The sequence below is a fragment of the Oncorhynchus masou genome, chromosome 22 (assembly GCF_036934945.1).
Source record: "Oncorhynchus masou masou isolate Uvic2021 chromosome 22, UVic_Omas_1.1, whole genome shotgun sequence".
Classification (NCBI taxonomy): Eukaryota; Metazoa; Chordata; class Actinopteri; order Salmoniformes; family Salmonidae; genus Oncorhynchus; species Oncorhynchus masou.
In genome coordinates, this window is record NC_088233.1 from 10,270,289 (window position 1) to 10,297,689 (window position 27,401).

Genomic DNA, 27,401 nt, shown 5'->3' on the forward strand with positions numbered 1-27,401 from the left:
CCTCCCAGCTTACTCTTGCCCCTCTCTCTCTCCCTCACCCTCCCAGCTTACTCTCGCCCCTCTCTCTCTCCCTCACCCTCCCCGCTTACTCTAGCTCCTCTCTCTCCCTCACCCTCCCCGCTTACTCTAGCTCCTCTTTCTCCCTCACCCTCCCCGCTTACTCTAGCTCCTCTCTCTCCCTCACCCTCCCCGCTTACTCTCTCCTCTCTCCCTCACCCTCCCCGCTTACTCTCGCCCCTCTCTCTCTCCCTCACCCTCCCCGCTTACTCTCGCCCCCTCTCTCTCCCTCACCCTCCCAGCTTACTCTCGCCCCTCACCCTCCCAGCTTACTCTCGCCCCTCTCTCTCTCCCTCACCCTCCCCGCTTACTCTCACCCCTCTCTCTCCCTCACCCTCCCAGCTTACTCTCGCCCCTCTCTCTCTCCCTCACCCTCCCAGCTTACTCTAGCTCCTCTCCTTGGCAATCTCTCATCTCTCCCTCTCGTTTGCTCAGTCAATCTCTCACCATATCTGCAAATCTTTTCTCACCCCTCCTACTCAGATCTGTCTGTTTCTCTTTCTCTGTAATTCGTTCGTACTCGTACGCCCCTCTCTCTCTCCCTCACCCTCCCCGCTTACTCTGGCTCCTCTCTCTCCCTCACCCTCCCAGCTTACTCTCGCCCCTCTCTCTCTCCCTCACCCTCCCAGCTTACTCTCGCCCCTCTCTCTCTCCCTCACCCTCCCCGTTTACTCTAGCTCCTCTCTCTCCCTCACCCTCCCAGCTTACTCTGGCTCCTCTCTCTCTCCCTCACCCTCCCAGCTTACTCTCGCCCCTCTCTCTCTCCCTCACCCTCCCAGCTTACTCTCGCCCCTCTCTCTCTCCCTCACCCTCCCCGCTTACTCTAGCTCCTCTCTCTCCCTCACCCTCCCCGCTTACTCTAGCTCCTCTCTCTCCCTCACCCTCCCCGCTTACTCTCGCCTCTCTCCCTCACCCTCCCCGCTTACTCTCGCCCCTCTCTCTCTCCCTCACCCTCCCTGCTTACTCTCGCCCCCCTCTCTCTCCCTCACCCTCCCAGCTTACTCTCGCCCCTCACCCTCCCAGCTTACTCTCGCCCCTCTCTCTCTCCCTCACCCTCCCTGCTTACTCTGGCTCCTCTCTCTCTCCCTCACCCTCCCAGCTTACTCTCGCCCCTCTCTCTCCCTCACCCTCCCAGCTTACTCTCGCCCCTCTCTCTCTCCCTCACCCTCCCAGCTTACTCTCGCCCCTTTCTCTCTCCCTCACCCTCCCCGCTTACTCTGGCTCCTCTCTCTCACCCTCCCCGCTTACTCTCGCCCCTCTCTCTCTCCCTCACCCTCCTTGGCAATCTCTCATCTCTCCCTCTCGTTTGCTCAGTCAATCTCTCACCATATCTGCAAATCTTTTCTCACCCCTCCTACTCAGATCTGTCTGTTTCTCTTTCTCTGTAATTCGTTCTATCTGACCACCTCCTTTTTGTCTGTGTAGGAGCCCATGTGCCCTTTGCCTTACAGGGCCTTCGGAAAGTATTCAGACCCATTGGCTTTTCCCACATTTTGTTACATTACAGTCTTATTCTAAAATGGATTAAAACATTAAATAAAATGGATTAAAACATTAAATCCTCAGCAATCTGCACACTTTACCCCATAATGACAATGCAAAAACAGGCTTTTGGAAAAAACTGAAATACTTTTTGCTATGAGACTCGAATTTGAGCTCAGGTGCATCCTGTTTCCATTGATCATCCTTGATATGTTTCTACAACTTGGTTAGAGTCCACCTGTGGTCAATTCAATTGATTGAACATGATTTGGAAAGACACACACCTGTCTATGTAAGGTCACACAGTTGACAGTGCATGTCAGAGCAAAAACCAAGTCATGAGGTAGGAGGAATTGTCCACAGAGCTCAGAGACAGGATTGTGTCGAGGCACAGATGTGGGGAGGGTACCAAAACATTTTTGCAGCATTGAAGGTCCCCAAGAACACAGTGGCCTCCATCATTCTTCAATGGAACAAGTTTGGCACCACCAAGACTCATCCTAGAGCTGGCCGCCAGGCCAAACTGAGAAATCAGGGGAGAAGGGCCTTGGTCAGGGAGGTGATCAAGAACCTGATGGTCTAGAGTTCCTCTGTGGAGATGGGAGAAACTACCAGAAGGACAACCATCTCTGCAGCACTCCACCAATCAGGCCTTTATGGTAGATTGGCCAGATGGAAGCCACTCCTCAGTAAAAGGCACATGACAGTCTACTTGGAGTTCACCAAAAGGCATCTTAAGACTCTCAGACCATGAGAAACAAATTTGGTCTGATGAAACCAAGATTTAACTCTTTGGCTTGAATGCTAAGCGTTACGTCTGGAGGAAACCTGGCACCATCCCCAAGGGTGGTGCCAGACTACAAAGGGAAGCACAGGGAAGCACACCCACACACAGCAGATAGCTGCCCAGTGACACGAGCCTACCAGACGAGCTAAACTACTTCTATGCTCGCTTCGAGGCAAATAACACTGAAACATGCATGAGAGCACCAGCTGTTCGGGAAGACTGTGTGATCACGCTCTCCGCAGCCGATGTGAGTAGAACCTTTAAACATGTCAACGTTCACAAGGCCGCAGGCCCAGATGGACTACCAGGGCGTGTACTGCGAAAATGCACTGACCAACTGACCAGTGTCTTCACTGACATATTTTCAATCTCTCCCTGTCCGAGTCTGTAATACCAACATGTTTTAAGCAGACCACCATAGTCACTGTGCCCAAGAACACTAAGGTAACCTGCCTAACCTGGTCATGGCTCACATCAACACCATCATCCCAGAAACTCTAGACCCACTCCAATTTACATTCCGCCCCAACAGATCCACAATCTCCATTGCACACAATCTCCACTGCACACCACATTGCCCTTTCCCACCTGGACAAAAGGTACTCTGTACCCTGTACTCCCTGTTTACTCATGACTGCACGGCCAGGCATAAATTTGCCGATGACACAAAAGTGGTAGGCCTGATCTCTGACAACGATGAGACAGCCTATAGGGAGGAGGTCTGTGTGGTGCCAGGACAACAACCTCTCCCTCAATTTGATCAAGACAAAGGAGATAATTGTGGATCGAGCACGCCCCCATTCTCATCGGTGGGGCTGCAGTGGAGCAGGTTGAGAGCTCCTTGGTATACATTTACATTTAAGTCATTTAGCAGATGCTCCACTTCACCAACAAACTAACATGGTCCAAGCACACCAAGACAGTCGTGAAGAGGGCATGATAAAACCTATTCCCCCTCAGGAGACTGAAAAGATTTGGCATGGGTCCTCAGATCCTCAAAAGGTTCTACAGCTGCTCCATCGAGAGCAAACTCCATCACTGCCTAGTATGGCAACTGCTCGGCCTCCGACCGCAAGGCACTACAGAGGGTAGTGCGAACGGCCCAGTACATCAGGACCTCTATACCAGGAGGTGTCAGAGGAAGGCCCTAAAAATTGTCAAAGGCTCCAGCCACCCTAGTCATAGACTGTTCTCGCTGCTACCACACTGTAAGCGCTACCAGAGCGCCAAGTCTCGGTCCAAGAGGCTTCTAAACAGCGTCTACCCCCAAGCCATAAGTTTCCTGAACATCTAGTCAAATGGCTACCCAGACTATTAGCAGTGCCTCCCCTCACCCCCTCTTTACACCACTGCTACTCTCTGTTGTAATTCATGCATAGTCACTTTAATAACTCTACCTACATGTGCATACTACATCAACGAACCGGTGCCCCCGCACACTGACTCTGTATCGGTACCCCCCCTGTATATAGTGTTGCTATTGTTATTTCACTGCTGCTCTTTAATTACTTGTTACTTTTATCTCTTATTCTTATCTGTATTTTGTGGAAACTGGATTGTTGGTTAGGGGCTCGTAAGTAAGCATTTCACTGTAAGGTCTACGCCTGTGTATTCAGTGCATGTGACTAATAAAATTGGATTGGATTTGATTTTAAAGGTGAAGCATGGTGGTGGAAGCATCATGCTGTGGTGATGTTTTTCAGCGGCAGGGATGGGGGGACTAGTCAGGATCGGAACGGAGCAAAGTTCAGAGAGATCCTTGATGAAAACCTGCTCAAGAGCACTCAGGACCTCAGACTGGGGCGAAGGTTCACCTTTCAACAGGACAAAGACCCTAAGCACCCAGGTAAGACAACGCAGGAGTGGCTTCGGTCTCTGAATGTCTTTGAGTGGCTCAGCAAGAGTCTGGACTTGAAACAGATTGAACATCTCTGGAGAAACCTGAAAATAGCTGTGCAGAGACTCTCCAAATCCAACCTGACAGAGCTTGAGAGGATCTGCGGAGAAGAATGGGAGAAACTCCCCAAATACAGGTGTTCCAAGCTTGTAGCATCATTACCTAGAAGACTCGTGGCTGTAATCGCTGCCAAAGGTGCTTCAACAAAGTACTGAGTAAAGGGTCTGAATACTTATGTAAATGTGATATTTCTGTTTTTTCTTTGTAATAAAGGTGCAAACATTTATAAAACCCTGTTTTTGCTTTGCTTTGTCGTTATGGGTTATTGTGTGTATATTTACGAGGGAAAATACAATTCAATACATTTTAGAATACGGCTGTAATGTAACAAAATGTGGAAAAAGTCCAGGGGTCTGAATACTTTCCGAAGGCACACTGTAGATATTGTGCATTTGCTGCAATACTGATGGTTAGACTCCTTATTATAATTTTGCTCTTGGCAGTTGTTGACCATCTGCTTTGTTTTACCATCTGAAGTGTGTGCATTTTGTACGGTGTGTGTGGTAGAGTACTTTTAATTAGAATAAACAAGGATTTAAAAAGCCCTTTTCAAGGACCAAAAATGATTAGTTATTCTCTGACTCTTTAAAGGTTCACTGGCTGCTGTGCTGATTAGTATCCTTTACCAGTTTGGGGGATCAGAAAGGTTCCATTTTCAAGTAGATCATTAGGATTCCAGCTACGCAGTCTGAATAGTCGTGCTCAGTTCCCAAGGTTACACAGGTAATGACCTTTCACTGAATGCATGCCATTTATACAGGAGTTTTAGTGCGTCACCTTGCATACGCACACAATGATCTTGTGTGTGTGTGTGTGTGTGTGTGTGTGTGTGTGTGCGTGGTGTGTGCGTGTGTGGGTTCCTTAAAATGTTGGGGGGCGTGGTAAGAAGAGGAGACAGGTGGTGTCAGAGCTAGCCTCTCAATGTGACTGAGGAAGAAGAGAAGAGGAGGAGAGGAGAAGTCATTTCCTTCCAGCTGTAACAACACACTCTTCAACATGGCCTCGTGCTTCATGATAAAGCTCCACCATGCAACTTGGGTCACCTTCAACTGGTACAGCTCCTGTTGTAGTTTATACAGCCTCCCAGTTTATACAGCCTCCCAGTTTATACAGCCTCCCAGTTTATACAGCCTCCCGGTTTATACAGCCTCCCAGTTTATACAGCCTCCTGGTTTATACAGCCTCCCAGTTTATACAGCCTCCCAGTTTATACAGCCTCCCAGTTTATACAGCCTCTCGGTTTATACAGCCTCCCGGTTTATACAGTCTCCCGGTTTATACAGCCTCCCGGTTTATACAGCCTCCCGGTTTATACAGCCTCCCGGTTTATACAGCCTCCCGGTTTATACAGCCTCCCAGTTTATACAGCCTCCCGGTTTATACAGCCTCCCAGTTTATACAGCCTCCCAGTTTATACAGCCTCCCGGTTTATACAGCCTCCCAGTTTATACAGCCTCCCAGTTTATACAGCCTCCCGGTTTATACAGCCTCCCAGTTTCTACAGCCTCCTGGTTTCTACAGCCTCCCGGTTTATACAGCCTCCTGGTTTATACAGCCTCCTGGTTTATACAGCCTCCTGGTTTATACAGCCTCCTGGTTTATACAGCCTCCTGGTTTCTACAGCCAAGCCAATTAGCCAGCCACTCTAATGTGAATGAAGAGATGTAATGTGTGAGTGCTAAAGGGCTTCTACTGAGGCTCGTGTGTGTGTGTGTGTGTGTGTGTGTGTGTGTGTGTGTGTGTGTGTGTGTGTGTGTGTGTGTGTGTGTGTGTGTGTGTGTGTGTGTGTGTGTGTGTGTGTGTGTGTGTGTGTGTGAGAGGTGTTCGTGTCTCTAGTATATATGGTTGTAGACCAGTGTTTGTCTCTGATGATGGTTAATCAACAGGCTGGGTGATGCTCGCTAGGTAGAATCGATCGCACACAGCCCAGTAAAGGAACATTGGACTCTTGTGGAAAGTTACTTTGTAGACCTTCCGTATTGTACACACACACACACACACACACACACACACACACACACACACACACACACACACACACACACACACACACACACACACACACACACTTACAGCTGTGCTCACTCGACCAGGGCTGATCTTCTTATGGCAGCATGTAGAACAGGGGCCTCACACAGCACAGCAGGCTCTTTCCCCTCTGCACTGTGTGCTACGGCAGAAGTGTGTGTGTGTTCCCTCTCTCCCATGGTCTTCATGGTACTGCGGAAATCACTTGGAACACTTTTATATCCCCTGTGTCTCTTCAGCTGTGGTCTCTCAAGATCTGAGGACAAAGATACTGTACTGTACAAGACAAAATATCAACTAGAATATCCACATTTTCTGTGCGTTGTTTACTTCTATGGGAACCATTATGTTAGTAGCCTGGTCTCAGATCTTTTTGCCAGCTCCTGTGGTCATTGCCACCCCAGGCAGGCTAATCTTTGACCGTTTCTCCTACAATTGTATAATGCTCTCATTCAATCTGACTAAAAATGTCGATAGTGTAGCTTCCAGGGTCATTCTCATCTCATGCCATTACCATATGAATGTCAGCCATATTGCCACATACTGGCTGCACATAATGTTGGCAAGTGACCCAGTCCCTGTGGTGGAGGTCCTACTGAGAAGCTTATAAAGGGCTGGCACTTTGGAAAGCCAATAATGTTGTTCTGTTAGTTAACCAAGACAGGATTGGCAGTGATAGTTCTCATTCTAAAAATCTATGTTTATATGAGCTACTCGTAATATCATATCATCCAATTGAGAGGGTTGCCAGAGTACAGATACATTCACAGTATAGCAAATTTGCTTTCATTTAAACGTTACATAACTTAACAAACACAGTAACTGGTTTGCAAATTTGCCTTCTGGTTTGAAGGACTCCAGTCCTTCCAGTTCTTGTCGGAGTTCTTGTTAACCAGTCTATTTGAGTAAAAGAGAGAAATACGATACAGAACAATACAGGTGCTTAACCTCAGTGGTTAGTCTGCTGGCTGTGGGGGGGTAAACCTTTTCTATTCAAAAGGGACTGTGTGTTGTTCATGTTTTACTGCCTGCACCCTCTCTCCTTCTCTCTCCCCCACTCTCTCTCTCTTTATCTCTCTAGCCCCCCTCTGTCTCTCTTCCTCCCAGTCTGTGCTCTCCATCTCTCTCTCTTTATCTCTCTCTAGCCCCCCTCTGTCTCTCTCTTCCTCCCAGAGTCTGTGCTCTCCATCTCTCTCTCTTTATCTCTCTCTAGCCCCCCTCTGTCTCTCTCTTCCTCCCAGAGTCTGTGCTCTCCATCTCTCTCTCTTTATCTCTCTCTAGCCCCCCTCTACATTTACATTTACATTTAAGTCATTTAGCAGACGCTCTTATCCAGAGCGACTTACAATCTCTGTCTCTCTCTTCCTCCCAGAGTCTGTGCTCTCCATCTCTCTCTCTTTATCTCTCTCTAGCCCCCCTCTCTCTCTCTTCCTCCCAGAGTCTGTGCTCTCCATCTCTCTCTAGCCCCCCTCTGTCTCTCTCTTCCTCCCAGTCTGTGCTCTCCATCTCTCTCTAGCCCCCCTCTGTCTTTCTCTTCCTCCCAGAGTCTGTGCTCTCCATCTCTCTCTAGCCCCCCTCTGTCTTTCTCTTCCTCCCAGAGTCTGTGCTCTCCATCTCTCTCTCCCTCTCGTCTGCGGCATGTTAACACTCCATCTCTGACAGTGAACCTCATAGCACCATGGGAACCAATCAGACCTATTCTACCACTGTGTGTGTGTGTGTGTTTGCGCTCGCCTGCATCTCTGTGTGTGTGTACGCCTGCGTGCATGCTATTGCACGCACCTTTGCATGTGTTTGTGTGTGTGTGTGGAGGCAGGGACAGAAGACTTGTTCAGATTTAAACAGCCCTTAGAGAGGTCGATGCCATCCCGACGGGCGTCTTTCTGAAACTCATGTCAATTCCCTTAACAACTCTACCTCATTGTCTTGCCCATTGTTCCTGCGCTGAACCACAGCCCTAAGTCATCAATTATGTGTAACTGTGTGTAATTCTAAAGCTGACATTTCTGCCAACGTACAGACAATTACTGTTCACCAGATAACCAGGTAATTATTGTCATTGGACGGATTATTGTTGACAGTGGATTCATAAATCGCTGAAATTAGACATCACCATAGTCATTGAACAGGGAGAGTTTAACTCAAGTTAACAAGGGTTAGCTTTATAAGACAAAAAGGGTGTTACTACACCCTGACATACACAGTAATGTATGTTTTATCGCTTTAATGTGGTGTTAATTCAATAATACTTCATATAATATCAATGGCAAACATCTAACTAACAACACAAGTGCTCTATGAGGGAAGGTATGTAAAACGATTACATGATGTGGTTATTTTACTACACTGTTTGTTTGTACAATGTAAATAAACACTGCAACAACCATAGAAAATCTGTTTTAAGAAGCAACAATCCATCTAAAAAGAGAGGTAAGAATCCCTAAATCACTTGTTGTTTCTGTCTTCGATTGACAACACTGAAGCATTTCAACAAGTGCCCCCCCCCCCCGCTCCAATGCCCTTGAGAGAACCAAGCCCCGTATTCTCTACTCTGAATAGAGAGAACCCCATAGGAAACCTCTCTTCTATCCAACGCAGGCATGAACGTGCACACCCCCCCCCCACACACACACCCACACACATCATTCCTGTTAAAACGACTCCAGCCTGCCCGATCGCATGCCTGAACTTTGTTTTGTTGTTAAAAGTTGCCATTGAAATATGCACCAGTTGCCATTGAAATATTGTCCTTCCATTGCTTCTGTGACAAAGCCCAGGGAGGGTGCCCACAGCAACACAGTGTGAGTCTCAGGGAGCCAATGGGCCTTCAGGGTCCTCCCAGAGTCTGTGCTCAACAGAGTCAGTGTGCAGACATAATGCCTATTAGACCTGCTCAATCACCAGGCATATACTCAATGAAGTATGGCCTTTCAATTCATTTCATAGCACAACCCAAACCTCACAACTATCAATCATCTTTCTGAAAGTTGTCAGGAGACTCTGGACACAGGGCTGAATGAATAATGCTTTTATTTATAAAATATTCTACGCTAATGGGATGCCATGCAGAGAAGTGAGATTCTGGGAAAGTATATACAGGGAAATGTATGGTGTGTTATATGCTGTGTTAGGAACTTGTAATAAAAGTGTTACATTTCAAAACAAAGCATTAGTTTCAGATATCTTGATAATCAGTGAAGCGACGGAAACCTTTTATTTATTTCACCTTTATTTAACCAGGTAGGCAAGTTGAGAACAAGTTCTCATTTACAATTGCGACCTGGCCAAGATAAAGCAAAGCAGTTCGACACATACAACGACACAGAGTTACACATGGAGTAAAACAAACACAGTCAATAATACAGTAGAAACAAGTCTATATACGATGTGAGCAAATGAGGTGAGATAAGGGAGATAAAGGCAAAAAAAGGCCATGATGGCAAAGTAAACACAATATAGCAAGTAAAACACTGGAATGGTAGATTTGCAATGGAAGAATGTGCAAAGTAGAAATAAAAATAATGGGGTGCAAAGGAGCAAAATAAATAAATAAAATTAAATACAGTAGGGAAAGAGGTAGTTGTTTGGGCTAAAACCTACAGGCAGTCCTAGTGCAGTATGAAGCTATTTGAAATGTGAAGTAAAATGTGGAAGAGATCGTATGGTATAGATAATAAAATATGCTACAGATATGGTATAAATCATAGTGGTATACTGTATATAGCTCTACATTCCAGTGCATTGCTTTTGTATCTCTTCTTGATGACCAGGGAAGCAGTGAAAACCTGTAGGCTCCTACCGCAGCATCAGGGTACTATTATCAAACAATATAATTAAGCAACAAGGCTCCAGGTGGTGTGGTACATGGCCAATATATCACGGCTAAGGGCTGTTCTTATGTATGACGCAACTCGGAGTGCCTGGACACAGCCCTTAGACGTGGTATATTGGCAATATACCACAAACCTCCGAGGTGCCTTATTACTATTATAAACTGGTTATCAATGTAATTAGAGCAGTAAAAATACATGTTTTGTCATACCCGTGATATACGGTCTGATATACCATGGTTGTCAGCCAATCAGCATTCAGGGCTCGAACCACCCAGTTCATAATGGGGTACAGATACATTCCAGTGTGGTGAAGCAGGGAAAAACGGAAGGCTAATGGTTATATGGGAATATGGTAGAACTGATATGCTGCTAGCAATGACATGCAACAGTGATCAGGTAATGAAGCCATTGGCAATGCTCCCTCCACAGAGAAGTGGATTCCTATGGCTATCCACTTTCCACTATCCAGCCAATATAGCCGTCTCCTAACCCAACATAGAGGCTAGGAACAACAATGGAGAGAGAAAGGAACAGAGAGAGAGACACACACACACAGACACACAAACACATAGAGACAGAGAGAGCGATACAGAGAGAGAAAGAGAGTGATAAATTGAGACAGAGAGAGAGAAAGACACAGAGAGAGAGATAGAGAGTAATCAATTGAGAGAGAGAAACACACACACACATATAGACAGTAATCACTTGAGAGAGAGAGTAATCACTTGAGAGAGAGTAATCACTTGAGAGAGAGTAATCACTTGAGAGAGAGTAATCACTTGAGAGAGAGTAATCACTTGAGAGAGAGAGTAATCACTTGAGAGAGAGAATAATCACTTTAGAGAGTGAGTAATCACTTGAGAGAGAGAGAGTAATCACTTGAGAGAGAGAATAATCACTTGAGAGAGTGAGTAATCACTTGAGAGAGAGAATAATCACTTGAGAGAGAGAATAATCACTTGAGAGAGAGAATAATCACTTGAGAGAGTGAGTAATCACTTTAGAGAGAGTGAGTAATCACTTTAGAGAGAGTAATCACTTGAGAGAGTGAGTAATCACTTTGGAGAGAGTAATCACTTGAGAGAGAGTAATCACTTGAGAGAGTAATCACTTGAGAGAGTAATCACTTGAGAGAGAGAATAATCACTTTAGAGAGTGAGTAATCACTTGAGAGAGAGAGTAATCACTTGAGAGAGAGAATAATCACTTGAAAGAGTGAGTAATCACTTTAGAGAGAGTGAGTAATCACTTTTGAGTGAGTAATCACTTTGGAGAGAGTAATCACTTGAGAGAGTGAGTAATCACTTGAGAGAGTGAGTCATCACTTTAGGAGAGAGTAATCACTTGAGAGAGAGAGTAATCACTTGAGAGAGTGAGTAATCACTTTTGAGAGAGAAACACACACAGATAGAGAGTAATCTCACTTGAGAGAGATGTTCAGTTGTGAGAGTGGTGGTGAAAAACTAAATTATAGGCGCCATTTGTTCACTTCAGTTCAGACCCCGAAATCATTGTTCCTGGCTGTCGGACAGTGAGCTTTGAGACAGATTATGTTGCATTTTCACTGCTTTTGTGAAGGGAGGAGTGTTATTCTGGGTTGGGGAGGACACCGAATAGTGACTCTTTCAAAGGGAGAGCTCCCTGCCATTGTTGCCTGCTGCAACCATAGCTAACGAACTTCAAAAGGCTTTTTCAAACCTATTCGTATACATGGCTGCAATAATACCACTGTGAGAAGAGTGGGCAATAATACCACTGTGAGAAGAGTGGGCAATAATACCACTGTGAGAAGAGTGGGCAATAATACCACTGTGAGAGGAGTGGGCAATAATACCACTGTGAGAAGAGTGGGCAATAATACCACTGTGAGAGGAGTGGGCAATAATACCACTGTGAGAAGAGTGGGCAATAATACCACTGTGAGAAGAGTGGGCAATAATACCACTGTGAGAGGAGTGGGCAATAATACCACTGTGAGAGGAGTGGGCAATAATACCACTGTGAGAAGAGTGGGCAATAATACCACTGTGAGAGGAGTGGGCAATAATACCACTGTGAGAAGAGTGGGCAATAATACCACTGTGAGAGGAGTGGGCAATAATACCACTGTGAGAAGAGTGGGCAATAATACCACTGTGAGAGGAGTGGGCAATAATACCACTGTGAGAAGAGTGGGCAATAATACCACTGTGAGAAGAGTGGGCAATAATACCACTGTGAGAAGAGTGGGGAATAATACCACTGTGAGAAGAGTGGGCAATAATACCACTGTGAGAGGAGTGGGCAATAATACCACTGTGAGAGGAGTGGGCAATAATACCACTGTGAGAAGAGTGGGCAATAAACTTCCTGTTGGCTAAATCAAGTAGATTAGATGTCATAGGATGGGCCATCTGTTGAGTTTAGGTGACTACTTCCTCTGTAGGCTGTCTTCAGGTTGGATGATTGGATTAGAATAGAAGGAAGTTGTTCGTTTTTGCCTCTGGCTATTGTCTTTTATCTTGTTGAAGTACTGTATAGCTATAGCAGGTACTTTTACAGTTAGCTAGAACAACAGGAGGGGATTTGAAGAAGCTGTTTCCTGTTGGTTGGTGACAGAAATATGCACTGACTGACTGTCATTTTTTATTTATTTTTTCTCTCCAAATTCGTGATATCCAATTATGATCTTGTCTCATTGCTGCAACTCCCCAACGGGCTCAGGAGAGGCGAAGGTCGAGTCATGCATCCTCCCACCCATGACCTGCCAAACCGCTCTTCTTAACACCCGCCCTCTTCACCAGGAAACCAGTCACCCCAATGTGTCAGAGGAAACACCGTTCAACTGACAACACAAATTATCTGACAGGCATGTGTGATGTTTCATCCCAAAAATATTTTGCCAGAATTTAAAGGATAAAGGAATTGGCTTAAAAAACCCTGCAACTCAGTGTATTCTAGCAGCATTCATTTGATACCAGGAAATGTTTAACCCCTATTGTAGAGAGACAAAGGGTTGTTTTAATCCCACTGTGAGAGTAGGAGGGAGGTAGGGAGGGAGGGAGGGAGGAGGGTCAGGGAGGGGGACAGGTTTGAGGAGGAGGAGGAGGCGAGGCGGAGGTGGGTGTGTCTGTGAAACATGCCCCCTCGCTCTCACTGTTACTCTAGCAGTGTTAGTTCCACCAGACAAACACAACGCGGTATACACAGCCACTGGGATCTTTGCTCTTTCACACACACACACACACACACACACACATATCGGACACACACACACACACACACTCCCTGGGAAGAGTTGTTCTTGCAGACCGCAGCAGAGAGACAGGTAATGTGAAATCTAATGTTATTGTTCACATGCTTGGTAAAACAACAGGTGTAGACGAGCAGTTAAAATGTACTTACGGGGCCCCTCCCAACAATACAGAGAGAAACAAAATAGAGAAATAATAGAAAAGTAATAACATGTAATAATAAATGCGGTCGTACCGAGTCGATGTGCAGGGGTACGAGATATTTGAGCTAGATATGTAAATATATCTAGAAATAAAGTGCCTAAGCAACAGGATAGATACACAGTAGCAGCAGTGTATGTGATGAGTCAATGTAATGTAACCTCAGCGGGTTTGTGGGGCCTTTGGGGCCATATAACTGTCATGTTATCTATTGAAAACATCTATTGAAAACATCTATTGAAAACATCTATTGAAAACATCTATTGAAAACATCTATTGAAAACATCTATTGAAAACACAGATTGCTTGAGTACATTCTGTATGCTTTGAGTTAGTAGTCTGTGCTTGGCATAATGTTTTCTTCTCTGAGTTTTTAGGATTCTGAATCCCCTGGATTTCCACAAGCAGCGTATCAATATGTTATTGTTTTCTTTTGTTGTTGCTGAATATCTACTCATTATTATTATTATTATGATGATGATGGAGGGTAGTGTGGGAGAGAAACACTCGTAGCTCTGAGTTATGGAGTCACGTTCCCTTTCATGTAAATTCATGAATGAAAGTGTGATGGGATACAATTCTTTCTCGTCCTCTTTGGCTGGTAATGATAATGTTAGGAGAGACAGGAGTCTGATTATGGTACTGTGTTAGAGAGAGAGGGGAGGTTGGTAATTATACTGTGTTAGAGAGAGAGAGAGAGGGAGAGAGAGAGAGAGGAGGCTGATTATGGTACTGTGTTAGAGAGAGAGAGAGAGAGAGAGAGAGGAGGCTGATTATGGTACTGTGTTAGAGAGAGAGAGAGAGAGGGGGTTGGTAATGGTACTGTGTTAGAGAGAGAGAGAGAGAGAGAGAGAGAGAGGAGGCTGATTATGGTACTGTGTTAGAGAGAGAGAGAGAGAGAGAGGAGGCTGATTATGGTACTGTGTTAGAGAGAGAGAGAGGGGGGAGGTTGGTAATTATACTGTTTTAGAGAGAGAGAGGGGAGGTTGGTAATTATACTGTGTTAGAGAGAGAGAGGGGAGGTTGGTAATTATACTGTGTTAGAGAGAGAGAGGGGAGAGGTTGGTAATTATACTGTGTTAGAGAGAGAGAGGGGAGGTTGGTAATTATACTGTGTTAGAGAGAGAGAGGGGAGGTTGGTAATGGTACTGTGTTAGAGAGAGAGAGGGGAGGTTGGTAATGATACTGCGTTAGAGAGAGAGAGGGGAGGTTGGTAATGATACTGCGTTAGAGAGAGAGAGAGGGGAGGTTGGTAATGATACTGTTTTAGAGAGAGAGAGGGGAGGTTGGTAATGATACTGTGTTAGAGAGAGAGAGGGGGTTGGTAATGGTACTGTGTTAGAGAGAGAGAGAGGGGGTTGGTAATGGTACTGTGTTAGAGAGAGAGAGGGGAGGTTGGTAATGATACTGTGTTAGAGAGAGAGAGGGGAGGTTGGTAATGATACTGTTTTAGAGAGAGAGAGGGGAGGTTGGTAATGATACTGTGTTAGAGAGAGAGAGGGGAGGTTGGTAATGATACTGTTTTAGAGAGAGAGAGGGGAGGTTGGTAATGATACTGCGTTAGAGAGAGGAGACTGATCATGATACGGTGTTAGAGCGAGAGAGAGACAAGGCTGGTAATGATACTGTGTTAGAGAGAGAGAGAGAGGGGAGGTTGGTAATGATACTGTTTTAGAGAGAGAGAGGGGAGGTTGGTAATGGTACTGCGTTAGAGAGAGAGAGGGGAGGTTGGTAATGATACTGTTTTAGAGAGAGAGAGGGGAGGTTGGTAATGATACTGTTTTAGAGAGAGAGAGGGGAGGTTGGTAATGATACTGCGTTAGAGAGAGAGAGGGAGGTTGGTAATGATACTGTTTTAGAGAGAGAGAGGGGGAGGTTGGTAATGATACTGTTTTAGAGAGAGAGAGGGGAGGTTGGTAATGATACTGTTTTAGAGAGAGAGAGGGGAGGTTGGTAATGATACTGTTTTAGAGAGAGAGAGGGGAGGTTGGTAATGATACTGTGTTAGAGAGAGAGAGGGAAGGTTGGTAATGATACTGTTTTAGAGAGAGAGAGGGGAGGTTGGTAATGATACTGCGTTAGAGAGAGAGAGGGGAGGTTGGTAATGATACTGTGTTAGAGAGAGAGAGGGGAGGTTGGTAATTATACTGTTTTAGAGAGAGAGAGAGAGAGAGAGAGAGAGAGAGAGAGGGAGGTTGGTAATGATACTGTGTTAGAGAGAGAGAGAGAGAGAGAGAGGGGAGGTTGGTAATTATACTGTGTTAGAGAGAGAGAGGGGAGGTTGGTAATGATACTGCGTTAGAGAGAGGAGACTGATCATGATACGGTGTTAGAGCGAGAGAGAGACAAGGCTGGTAATGATATTGTATTAGAGAGAGAGAGGTATCTGCTTCTTCACACTCTGATCTCATCTCCTCTCTGTTGTTCTTTGATGCAGATTCAATTCTTAACTTGATCACTCTATTGTCGCAGAACATTTTCCTACAGGATCAGGAAATTCAAATGAGCTTTGTAAGTCCCTGAAAAAGAACAGTTCGCTTTCTCTCCATGTGGGGGATCAGGGTTTTCTATGAAAATCGTTTCCTCTCTCGCAACACACACTAGGCCTAGGTCCTATCGCTGCAACATGCAGCCATACTAATCGACAACCGTTGTTTAATATGCAGTAGCTTAATAACACAAGATATATATATTTGTTTCCACTAGAAGCTTCTCAGAGCATGTCTGCAACACTACAGCACTGAGACTCCAGGGTTTCTAATGAGAGAAGTAATATCAGTGGGAAGAAGCAGATACCTCTCTCTCTCTCTAACACAGTATCATTAGCAGCCTCCTCTCTCTCACTCTCTCTCTCTAACACAGTATCATTACCAGCCTCCTCTCTCTCTCTAACACAGTATCATTACCAGCCTCCTCTCTCTCTCTAACACAGTATCATTACCAGCCTCCCCTCTCTCTCTAACACAGTATCATTACCAACCTCCTCTCTCTCTCTAACACAGTATCATTACCAGCCTCCTCTCTCTCTCTAACACAGTATCATTACCAGCCTCCTCTCTCTCTCTAACACAGTATCATTACCAGCCTCCTCACTCTCTCTAACACAGTATCATTACCAGCCTCCTCTCTCTCGCTCTCTAATGCAGCTTCTGACATTGTTTGAGTCAATCGGAGGTGTACCTGTGGATGTATTTCAAGGCCTACCTTCAAACTCATTGCCTCTTTGCTTGACATCATGGGAAAACCAAAAGAAATCAGCAAGACCTCAGAAAAAACATTGGAGACCTCCACAAGTCTGGTTAATCCTTGGGAGCAATTTCCAAACGCCTGAAGGTACCACGTTCATCTGTACAAACAATAGTATGCAAGTATAAACACCATGGGACCACGCCGCTATTATACCGCTCAGGAAGGAGATGCGTTCTGTATCCTAGAGATTAAGTACTTTGGTATGAAAAGTGCCAATCAATCCCAGAACAACAGCAAAGGACCTTGTGAAGATGCTGGAGGAAACCGGTACAAAAGTATCTATATCCACAGTAAAACGAGTCCTATATATCGACATAACCTGAAAGGCCGCTCACCAAGGAAGAAGTCACTGCTCCAAAACCGCAATAAAAAGCCAGACTGTGGTTTGCAACTGCCCATGGGGACAAAGATCATACTTTTTGGAGAAATGTCCTCTGGCCTGATGAAACAAAAATAGAACTGTTTGGCCATAATGACCATCGTTATGTTTGGATCAAAAAGGGGGAGGCTTGCAAGCCGAAGAACACCATCCCAACCGTGATGCAATGGGGGTGGCAGCATCATATTGTGGTGGTGCTTTGCTGCAGGAGGGACTGGTGCATTTCACAAAATAGATGGCATCATGAGGAAAGGAAAATTATGTTGATATATTGAAGCAACATCTCAAGACATCAGTCAGGAATTTGAAGCTTGGTCGCAAATGGGTCTTCCAAATGGACAATGACCCCAAGCATACTTCCAAAGTTGTGGCAAAATGGCTTAAGGACATCAAAGTCGAGGTATTGGAGTGGCCATCACGAAGCCCTGACCTCAATCCTATAGAAAATGTGTGGGCGGCAGAACTGAAAAAGCGTGTGTGAGCAAGGAGGCGTACAAACCTGACTCAGTTACACCAGCTCTGTCAGGAGGAATGGGCCAAAATTCACCCAACTTATTGTGGGAAGCTTGTGGAAGGCTACCCAAAACGTTTGACCCAAGTTAAACAATTTAAAGGCAATGCTACCAAATACTAATTGAGTGTATGTAAACTTCTGACCCACTGGGAATGTGATGAAATAAATAAAAGTTTAAATAAATGTCCTGTCTGTCTGTCTGTCTGTCTGTCTGTCTGTGTCTGCCTGCCTGCCTGCCTGTCTGTCTGTAGCGTGCATGTAACCTCAGCCAGGTCACCGTAATACAAGTCCGTATTCGACATCCATGTCTGAGGACGTCGTGAGATGACGTGGAAACCGGCCACTAGGGGCAACAGTGAGCGCTGTTACCTTCAAGTAGGTTTAGCTTTTGCTAAAGCGTTGCGGATGTGTGTAAGCATCTGCTTCTGGTGTCGAAGGTTGTGTGTTTGAATCCAGCAATATAAAGGTTTTTTAAGATTTTGGTTTGAAGCTTATCCCAAAACCTAACCCATACCTTAACCATTCTGAGTTAATTCCTAAACTTAACCCTAACCTTAACCATTCTGAGTTAAAACCTAACCTTAATTTGACATTCTTAATAACTTCGAAATTTGACGTTCGAGAAACATGGATGACGTCTAAATCTGACATGAGACTGTGAGACTTATGTGTAGCCTACATACAATGTAATTACAGTGTGCATTGTACACCAATATTGCTTCCAGCTGTGTTTGTATACAATGTGAAAGGGGTAAAATGAAGATCCGACATCTGTAGGAAACACACAGCCTTGAAAAAAAACTAACACAACACTCTCATTAAGAAAGTGTGGCGTCTCTCTCTCTCTCTCTCTCTCTCTCTCTCTGCCCCTCTCTCTGCTTCTCTGTCTCTCTCTGCCTCGCTCTGCTTTGCTGTCTCTCTCTTCCTCTGTCTATCTCGTCTGTCTCTCTGTCTTTCTATTCCTCTCTCAGTCTTTCTGCCTCTGTCTCTCTCCCTGCCTCTGTCTCTCTACATCTCTGCCTCTCTCACTCTGCCTGCCTCTCTCTAACCTTTCTCTCTCTCTAAACATAAATATAGGTTGTATTTACAATGGTGTTTGTTCTTCACTGGTTGACCTTTTCTTGTGGCACAGGTCACAAATCTTGCTGCTGTTATTGCACACTGTGGTATTTTACCCAATAGATATGGGAGTTTATCAAAATTAGTTTTGTTTTCGAATTCTTCGTGGGTATGGGTAATCTGAGGAAAATGTGTCTCTATGGTCATACATTGGGCATGAGGTTAGTAAGTGCAGTTCAGTTTCCACCTCATTTTGTGGGCAGTGAGCACATAGCCTGTTTTCTCTGGAGAACCAGGTCTGCCTTTGGCAGACTTTCTCAATAGCAGGGCTTTGCTCTCTGAGTCTGTACATAGTCAAAGATTTCCTTAATTACATTGGTCAGGTATTCTGCCACTTTGTACACTCTGTTAAGGGCCAAATAGCATCTAGTTTGCTCTGTTTTTTTTTGTAAATTCTTTCCAATGTGTCAAGTAATTATCTTTTTGTTTACTCATGATTTGATTGGGTAATTGTGTTGCTGTCCTGTGGCTCTGTGGGGTCTATTTGTGTTTGTGAACAGAGCCCCAGGACCAGCTTGCTTAGGGGACTCTTCTCCAGGTTCATCTCTCTGTAGGTGATGGCTTTGTTATGGAAGATTTGGGAATTGCTTCCTTTTAGGTGGTTGTAGAATTTAACAGCTCTTTTCTGGATTTTGATAATTAGCGGGTATCGGGCAATGGGGTTCTAGTTCCCAAATTTTTTATAGTACCATACCCCTTCAAATATTCAACCTCCAGCTGCGTAGCACCAGGGTTATTAAACATAAGAATGAGTGTGAGTTTTTGTCACAACCCGGCTTGTGGGAAGTGACAAAGAGCTCTTATAGGAACCAGGGCACAAATAATAATACAATAATAATAATTAACTCATTTTGCTCTTTATTTAACCATCTTACATATAAAACCTTATTCGTTCATCGAAAATTGTGAATAATTCACCACAGGTTAATGAGAAGGGTGTGCTTGAAAGGTGCACATAACTCTGCTATGTTGGGTTGTATTGGAGAGAGTTTCAGTTTTAAATCATTTTCCACACACAGTCTGTGCCTGTATTTAGTTTTCATGCTAATGAGAGCCGAGAATCCACTCTCACATAGGTACGTGGTTGCAAAGGGCATCAGTGTCTTAACATCGCGATTTGCCAAGGCAGGATACTCTGAGCACAGCCCTATCCAGAAATCTGGTAATGGCTTCTGAATACATTTTCACAGAACTGCTTGTTGCAATTTCGATGAGGCTTTCTTTTTCAGATATCGGTAAGTGGACTGGAGGCCGGGCATGAAAGGGATAACGAATCCAGTTGTTTGTGTCATTCATTTTGGGAAAGTACCTGTGTAATTGTGCACCCAACTCACTCAGGTGCTTCGCTATATCACATTTGACAATGTCTGTAAGCTTGAGTTCATTTGCACACAAAAAAATCATACAATGATGGAAAGACCTGCGTGTTGTGCTTGTTAATGCAGACAGAGAAGAGCTCCAACTTCTTAATTATAGCCAGTTTTGTCCCGCACATTGAATATAGTTGCGGAGAGTCCCTGTAATCCTAGATTCAGATCCTTCAGGCGAGGCAAAACATCACCCAGATAGGCCAGTTGTGTGAAAAACTCGTCAACATGCAAGCGGTCAGACAAGTGAAAATTATGGCCAGTAAAGAAAACGTTAAACTTGTCTCTCAATTTTAAAAAATGTGTCAATACTTTACCCATGATAACCTGCCCATATCATTGCATAATGCAGGAAACACACGAAAGTTCAGGTGCCTTACTTTCACAAAGTTAACAATTTTCACTGTAGAGTTCATAACGCCTTTTAAGCTGTTGGGCATTCCCTTGGCAGCAAGAGCCTCTCGGTGGATGCTGCAGTGGCATCGGGACAAGCGGGAGGCAGCGAGTGGAGAGGCGGAGAGGCAGCGAGCGGAGAGGCAGGGAGCGTGCGTGCGTGCGAGCGAGCGAGCGGAGAGGCAGGGAGCGTGCGTGCGTGCGTGCTAGCGTGTGGAGAGGCAGAGAGTGTGCGTGCGTGCGAGCGGAGAGGCAGGGAGCGTGTGGGAGGCAGCGAGCGAGAGGCGGAGCGAGAGGCACAGCAAGCTTTGTGAAGGTTTTCCCTTGATGTATTACTTCCTGCTTTCACGCGCGTTACTGCTCCAGTATGTCTCCCTGTCATGGCTTTTGCACCATCAGTACAAATACCAACATGAGCAGCAGCTACATTTGGCTACATACAGACCGTTAGTGGAATTCCCGTGAGAGAATAACGGTTAATTATTTGACTAGGCTACCTTATTTTTGTCTTACTGAGATTTACTATCAGTGCCCATCAGCAACCAGTAGACATTTGACTACAGATTCTAGTAAGGTGCTGCTGTAGGCCCTCCTTGGTTGGGGAGGGCCTACAGGGATGCACCTGGCCTCACCTAGTAAGGAGAGGCCGGGTGCTGCAGACCGTTCTAGTGCCCTCGCTAATTCGTTAATATATATGTTGAAGGGGGTGGGGCTTAACCTGCATCCCTGTCTCACCTCACGGCCCTGTGGAGAGAAATGTGTGTTTTCTGCCAATTTTAAACGCACACTTGTTGTTTGTGTACATGGATTTTATAATGTCGTATGTTTTTCCCCCAACACCACTTTCCATCAATTTGTATAGCAGGCCGTTGTGCCAAATTGAGTCCTCTCTCTCTCTCTCTGCGTCTCTCTCTGCCTCTCTATCTCTCTCTCTCTATCTCTCTCTCTTTCGGTCTCTCTATATTTCGGTCTCTCTCTCTCTCTCTCTGTCTCTTTCTGTATCTCTCTCTGCCTCTCTCTGCATCTTTGTCTTCCTCTCTGGCACTACCCTTACTGCAGTTGACTATGCATTCTCAAATTGTAGAGAGAGAAAGAGAGAGAGAGAGCTTGTGTCGTAGTAATTGCTCTTCTGCAGGTAGTGTAAAAGCAGGATGGTGGGAATATGGTAATGCTGTGTTTAGGAGGTTTAGAACTGAAGTGGGAGAGAGTTTGAGTGGGTGCTTTTGGCACACAGATTCCCCATGTAGAACAAAAAAAAGTGGTGTCTTAGTTATTGCCATTCAGTTCACACAGTGATTGCATGCTGGTAGGATAATGGCAGAATGTTGTTGCAGTTTGGGGGAGTGATTTAAAATGGGAACAGAGTGGTTTATGCTCTGAACTACTCCAGGCATTGTGTTTCTCCCTTGGAAGTGCTGCTAGCACCACTCTCTTCCCAACAGAGTGCTTTTGGCACAGGAGTATTCTATGCATTGTGCCTCTCCCTATGAAACATTTTGTAGCCCACTAGTCCTCCTTTGTACCCACTCCCCCACTGTCCTGTCCTGTCTGTCTGTCTGTCTGTCTGTCTGTCTGTCTGTCTGTCTGTCTGTCTGTCTGTCTGTCTGTCTGTCTGCCTGTCTGTATGAGGGGGCGATTGGTCTGCCTGACAGAATGACAAAGAAAAAAAGGTTAATTGTGATATTTTGAATATTTATTTCAAGCTCTGAGATTCCGTGGTTCAGTGGATTCAGAGGTTGTTATATGATTATTTATGAAGGTTAGATGAGTCCATGACAATCATAATCATGACTTATAAATGGTGGATCCATAAGCTCCTACCTACCACACATAGTACTACGTGAAGGTATCTCATACAGCCAAGACAGACAAAGTAAAACAATCTCATAGGATTTAATACATATGCTTTCCTACAATAGGAGGTACTGTAGATTATATATATTTTCAAAGGAGGCTGAATGTTTCATGTTTACTTTCCTATTACCATTTATCTGATGGAAATGTGGTAGAAAACAGTGGGTAGCTACACTACATGACCAAAAGTATGTGGACACCTGTGATTCTTCACTCCAGTGAACGCATTTCCAGTGCTCGAGCTTTACATCACTCCAGGTGACGCTTGGCATTGTGGTGATCTTAGGCTTGTGTGTGACTGGAAACCCATTTCATGAAGCTTCCGACGAACAGTTATTGTGCTGACGTTGCTTCCAGAGGCAGTGTGGAACTCAGTAGTGAGTGTTGCAATCTGAGGACAGACGATTTTTACACGCTACACGCTTCAGCCCTCAGGCGGTCCCGTTTTGTGAGCTTCTGTTGCCTACCACTTCGCGGGTGAGCTGCTCCTAGACGTTTCCACTTCACAATAACAGCACTTACAGATGAACTGACTTGTTGGGAAGATGGCATCCTATGACGGTGCCACATTGAAAGTCACTGTGCTCCTCACTAAGGACATTCTACTGCCAAAGTTTGTCTATGGAGATTGCATGGCTGTGTGCTCAATTTTTATACACCTGTCAGCAACGGGTGTTGCTGAAATAAGCGAATCCACTCATTTGAAAGGGTGTCCACAAAGCTTTGTATAAGTATAGTGTATGTTTGCCCGGGGCGTAACGAACGGCGGTGTATCACCACAGGGTCTCTGCAGCACTTTGATATCGATATGCTTTGCTGGAACAAAATTGGATTGGCTTCTTCAATCATTTTGGATATGGATTCCAGTGAGTGTCTTAGTGTTTACCGTGACAAAGTTATTTGGAGAGAAGCCCTTGAGTCTCAGAAAAGCCTTCGGTTACGTAGCTTGCCCCACACATATACACACTCACACACACACACCATACACACTCACACATATACACACACACTCACACCACACCCATACACACACACACATATACACACACACTCACACCACACACACACACACTCACACATATACACACACACTCACACCACACACACACACACTCACACATATACACACACACACACTCACACCACACACACACACACACTCACACATACACACACACACTCACACCACACACACACACACTCACACATATACACACACACTCACACCACACACACACACACACACACTCACACATACACACACACTCACACCACACACACACACACTCACACATATACACACACACTCACACCACACACACACACACACACACACACTCACACATATACACACACACTCACACCACACACACACACACACTCACACATATACACACACACTCACACCAAGTTTTCAGACCCCTTGTTTTTCCACATTTTGTTATGTTACAGCCTGACTCTAAAATTAATTAAAGAAAACCATTTCCTTTGAAAATGTAAAAATCAGCAATACCTTATTTACATAAGCAGGTGCATCCTGTTCCCATTGACCGTCCTTCAGATGATTCTACAACTTGACTGGAGTCCACCTGGGGTAAATTCAATGATTGGACATGATTTGGAAAGGCACACACCTGTCTATATAATTTTGTTATACATATTTTTTAAATTACATTTCTGAAAAACTGTTTTTAAATTATATATTTTTTTTTTGTGGGGGGTATTGTGTGTAGATTGATAAGGAAAAAATATTTGTTTTTATCCATTTTAGAATAAGGCTGTAATGTACATATACATACATACATACATACATACATACATACATACATACATACATACATACATACATACATACATACATACATACATACATACATACATACATACATACATACATACATACCTCAGATATGAGCTGTTTTCACTCCTTCCTTGCACAGTTGGACTGTTTCAAATCCATTTCACAGTGGGAACCTCAATAGTTTATGAAAGATTAGGCTGTACTACACTGTGTAAAAATATACGCTTTGTATTCTAGACAAAAACAACATCCTGTTCCCTGCATGGTAGGAGTCAGTTCATCTTTATGGTTCTAAATCAATATCAAATACAATGTTATTTGTCACATGCTTTGTAAGCAACAGGTGTAGACTAACAGGAAAATGCTTAAGATGAACTGAGCCTTTAGATCAGGGATGGGCACCTCCAGTCCTCAACTCCAGTCCTCAACTCCAGTCCTCAACTCCAGTCCTCAACTCCAGCCCCTTTTCCCCAGTCCCAGCTAACACACCTGACTCCAATAATCAACTAATCGTGATCTTCAGTTTAGAATACAATTAGTTTAATCAGCTGTGTTTGCTAGGGATGGAGGAAAAGTGTGACAGCACTCTGGCCCCTGAGGACTGGAGTTGCCCATCTCTGCTTTAGATGCTTTTGGGAAACCAGTCCCTGGTCTGTAAACTATGGTGTGACTGAGATGGGGTCCAAGGCAGACAACATGAGAGATGATTACTGGTTTATAGATATATGAGACCTAGAGAGTGCCTCCCCCTCAGATATACAAGACATATAGAGAGGGGAATTACGGAACTGTGTCATGAATATGCATACCGCTGAAAAACTATTTCACTGTGAAACATCACCAGGAGGGTAATAGATTTGTTATTTGGTTGGTAATAGTCTCGTTTGTCAGACTCACAGCGGCTCTGTGTATCGCTCTGGGCGTAGTGGGTGCGAAGTCAGGCGCAGGAATCAGAGAGTACAGGGTAGTGCTTTTAATTGCACACACGGCGAACATAAGCCATCCCAGGAAACACAGGGTGCACACAAAACAAATGCCCCAAACACGGGGACTCAAACAGTCCGGAGAAAAGCCCACGAAGGGCAGCCACCTTCGGTAGGAGTCGTGACACTCTGGAAAGAGACTAGATTGGTAAAGCGGTGTTCTGTTTGATGGAAAGGGGAAGAGGTCATATAGCTAGTGGTATATGAATACTGATATCTAAGACTATCTTTATTTCACCTGTTTTTCAGGTTGAAGAAGAACAGTGAGTAAGAGGAGGATAGATTCTTGAAGAGGAGAGTGGAGTGGACTGGGTCTTCTCCGGTAAGTTATGCAGTAACACACAGTCCTAAAGCTCCACACTGTCAACATACAGTACTGTAGCTCCACACTGTCAACATACGGTATTGTAGCTCCACACTGTCAACATACGGTATTGTAGCTCCACACTGTCAACATACGGTATTGTAGCTCCACACTGTCAACATACGGTATTGTAGCTCCACACTGTCAACATACGGTATTGTAGCTCCACACTGTCAACATACGGTACTGTAGTTTCACACTGTCAACATACGGTATTGTAGCTCCACACTGTCAACATACAGTACTGTAGTTTCACACTGTCAACATACAGTACTGTAGCTCCATACTGTCAACATACAGTACTGTAGCTCCATACTGTTAACATACAGTACTGTAGCTCCATACTGTTAACATACAGTACTGTAGCTCCATACTGTTAACATACAGTACTGTAGCTCCAGACTGTTAACATACAGTACTGTAGTTCCATACTGTTAACATACAGTACTGTAGCTCCATACTGTTAACATACAGTACTGTAGTTCCATACTGTTAACATACAGTACTGTAGCTCCATACTGTTAACATACAGTACTGTAGTTCCATACTGTCAACATACAGTACTGTAGCTCCACACTGTCAACATACAGTACTGTAGCTCCATACTGTCAACATACAGTACTGTAGCTCCACACTGTCAACATACAGTACTGTAGCTCCATACTGTCAGCATACAGTACTGTAGTTCCATACTGTCAACATACAGTACTGTAGTTCCATACTGTCAACATACAGTACTGTAGTTCCATACTGTCAACATACAGTACTGTAGCTCCACACTGTCAACATACAGTACTGTAGCTCCATACTGTCAACATACAGTACTGTAGATCCATACTGTTAACATACAGTACTGTAGCTCCATACTGTTAACATACAGTACTGTAGCTCCATACTGTTAACATACAGTACTGTAGTTCCATACTGTTAACATACAGTACTGTAGCTCCATACTGTTAACATACAGTACTGTAGCTCCATACTGTTAACATACAGTACTGTAGCTCCATACTGTTAACATACAGTACTGTAGTTCCATACTGTCAACATACAGTACTGTAGCTCCACACTGTCAACATACAGTACTGTAGCTCCATACTGTAAACATACAGTACTGTAGCTCCATACTGTCAGCATACAGTACTGTAGTTCCATACTGTCAACATACAGTACTGTAGCTCCATACTGTCAGCATACAGTACTGTAGTTCCATACTCTCAACATACAGTACTGTAGCTCCACACTGTCAACATACAGTACTGTAGCTCCATACTGTAATCATACAGTACTGTAGCTCTATACTGTTAACATACAGTACTGTAGCTCCATACTGTTAACATACAGTACTGTAGTTCCATACTAGTACTGTACGTCCCTGCTTCTTTGTGCTGGATATTTTTTCAGTCCACATTTCATACGCAACATCCTTTCTTTCCTCAAATACTTGGAATGTTATTGGCTTGCTCTCAAACATTAAACTTCTAATGTGAATGGAAATGACTGTCAGGCTTGTCTGGGAGGTTTCTACTCTCTCACATGAGTTCTCCATCTATGATATTGCCAACATGCTAAATGGAATGCATTCATATTTTATCATAAAGTGGCACTGTACAATGAAGTGGCAGAGAGAGAGAGAGAGAGAGAGAGAGAGAGAGAGAGAGAGAGAGAGAGAGAGAGAGAGAGAGAGAGAGAGAGAGAGAGAGAGAGAGAGAGAGAGAGAGAGAGAGAGAGAGAGAGAGAGAGAGAGAGAGAGAGAGAGAGAGAGAGAGAGAGAGAGAGAGAGAGAGAGAGAGAGAGAGA

The 27,401-nt window shown here is 44.6% G+C and overlaps 1 protein-coding gene across 13 annotated transcripts in view; it reads left to right on the forward strand.

The window, feature by feature from the left end:
- LOC135509003 (neuronal cell adhesion molecule-like) overlaps positions 1–27,401 on the forward strand; it is a 163,730-nt gene that overhangs the window by 36,215 nt on the left and 100,114 nt on the right. For 12 of the 13 annotated variants that reach the window (XM_064929271.1, XM_064929275.1, XM_064929279.1 and 9 more), the window contains exon 2: positions 25,487–25,559. The gene's annotated coding sequence lies outside the window, so the exon portion shown is untranslated. Of the gene's footprint in view, positions 1–13,295; positions 13,452–25,486; positions 25,560–27,401 lie in introns of those variants that run through there. The other variant, XM_064929272.1, reaches the window with a different exon arrangement.